Source organism: Otolemur garnettii, unplaced genomic scaffold (assembly GCF_000181295.1).
Source record: "Otolemur garnettii isolate 467f Iridium unplaced genomic scaffold, OtoGar3 scaffold00151, whole genome shotgun sequence".
NCBI classification, from domain to species: Eukaryota; Metazoa; Chordata; class Mammalia; order Primates; family Galagidae; genus Otolemur; species Otolemur garnettii.
In genome coordinates, this window is record NW_003852546.1 from 664,515 (window position 1) to 666,859 (window position 2,345).

Genomic DNA, 2,345 nt, shown 5'->3' on the forward strand with positions numbered 1-2,345 from the left:
TTTTTTTTTTTTTTAGAGACAGAGTTTCACTTTGTCACGCTTGGTAGAGTGCTGTGGCGTCGCAGCTCACAGCAACCTCCAGCTCTTGGGCATAGGCAATTCTCTTGCCTCAGCCTCCCGAGTAGCTGGGACTACAGGGTTCAGGTTTTTAATAACTTTTACAGATACAGCTTCCATCTGTAACAGTTTGGCTGAATAGAGCACCTTGGCCCTTCTGTTGAAAATAACTAAAAATGAAAAAAAAAATAGAAGAAAATAACTAAAAATGAAAAAAATAAAAGAAAATAACTAAAAATGATGGAAAAAATACTTGTGAATCTTTTTTTTCCAGTGACCTCTGAACTCTTTATTGGTAGAAGGGCACACTGCTCTTACTGCCTGAGTGTCTCAGAACTTTGGTGTCGTTGGTCTCAGACACCACTTTGCTACCCACTATCCTGGGAATGGTGGTCTTTTGGATCGTTTGCAAGGAGTTGCTACTTTCCAGGGCATCACTAAAGTTGAAGTCCTCCTCGTCTTCCAGCAGGCGGCAGTAGGTGGCACTCTCAGCCTCTAGCTTGACCTTGATGTTCAGCAGTGACTCATACTCCTAGGCCAGGTACTGCCCCTCTGCCCAGGGTCTGTGCCAGCTCTAACTCCAAATGCAGCAGGACCCCACTGAGTTGCACCATCTGCATGACGTAGCAGGCATCCACCTCCCTCAGACTGTCCTCCAAACTGGACTTCTGATTTCTCATGGAGTCTAGTTTGATCTCCAAGGACTGGACTGTACGTGGCAGCTCCGTAAGCACTGTCTTAGCAGCTCCAAACTCAGGAAACTGTGAGGTGACCACTGAGGTGCTCTCCTCAGTCTGCTGGGACCAGGTCTTGGCCAGCTCTTCTTGGTTCTTCCGAGCCAGCTCATCATACTGGGCCTACATGTCTGCCATGATCTTGCTGAGGTCCTGGGATTTGGGAGCATCTACCTCTACAGTCAACCCAGAGCTGGCAATTTGGGCTTGTAGGACTTTTACTTCCTCCTCATGGTTCTTCTTCATGAAGAGCAGCTCCTCCTTGAGAGTCTCAGATCTCTGTCTCCAGCTGCAGCTGGGTGACATTGATGTCATCAATGACCTTGTGGAGCCCATGGATGTCGCTCTCCACAGACTGGCGCATGGCCAGCTCTGTCTCATACTTGACTCTAAAGTCATCAGCAGCAAGATGGGCGTTGTCAATCTGCAGAAAGATGCGGGCATGGTCCACAGAATTTGCAAAGATCTGAGCCCTCAGGTCCTCAATGGTCTTGAAGTAATGCGCCCAGTCTCTGAGCTGGGGCCCCTTCTCCAGGTGTTCCCAGATTTTGCTCTCCAGACTCTGATTATCAGTCTCTAGGTTCCTCACTCTGACCAGGTAGGAGCCCAGGCAGTCATTCAGTTCTTGCATGGCTTCCTTTTGGATGCCTCCTATTCCTGCCAGACCCCAAGCCATCCCTGTGGCCAGGCCTCTGGATCCCCAGCCGCCCCAGAAGCTGGTGGAGCGGAACAGAGAGATCTAGGAGTCTGAGCCCTCGGCACCTGCATAGATGCTGGCTGCACTGCTGGTGGGCCAGACACTGTAGCTGAGCGCCTGGACTGAGACCAGGGACTGGTAATAGCTGGAGAAGGTGGGGACATGATATCTAAAGAGGAGAGGACAAGACTCGGGCAAGCTCTGTGAAATCTTTTAAATGCTCTGATGATTGGCAAGTTTGACAGGAATTTTTTTTTTTGAGACAGAGTTTCAAAAGCTTTATTCCTTTTACTTGCCTGCTTATTTGGAATTTATTTCTCACTCCTCTTTCTAATTTTTTGATGTGGATGCTGAGCTCAATTTTTATATTTTCTAGTATGTGTATGTTTCTCTTCAAGTATTTCTCTAGCCATCTCATGAGGTTTGTTTGTTTGTTTTCTAAGAGACAGAGTCTCACTTTGTTGCCCTTGGTACAGTGCCATGGTGTCACAGCTCACAGCAACTTTAAACTCGGGCTTAAGTGATTCTCTTGCCTCAGCCTCCCAAATAGCTGGGACTACAGATGCCGACCACAACACCCAGCTATTTTTTTTTTATTGCAGTTGTCATTGTTGTTTAGCAGGCTCAGGCCGGGCTCGAACTCACCAGCTTGGTATATGTGGCCAGCACCCTACCCACTGAGCTACAGGCACAGCCAGTTTCAAAGGAATATTAATAGAACTTTAAAGTTTGGGACAATTCATTATGCAACAACAGGTAATTGATAAAGACTGATACCAAAAGAGCAATATTCTCTGACTACAGTGTGATCAAGTTAGAAATCTTAAAAACAGAAATAAATAGCTGGGCGTTGTGGC

At 47.0% G+C, this 2,345-nt stretch overlaps 1 protein-coding gene and 1 pseudogene across 1 annotated transcript in view; both read right to left on the reverse strand.

Annotated features, from left to right (window-relative positions):
• Positions 1-2,345, reverse strand: part of PRMT7 (protein arginine methyltransferase 7) — a 50,014-nt gene that overhangs the window by 31,716 nt on the left and 15,953 nt on the right. The gene's annotated exons all lie outside the window — the stretch shown is intronic.
• The window catches only part of LOC100965668, a 4,008-nt pseudogene continuing 2,009 nt past the window's right edge, over positions 347-2,345 (reverse strand).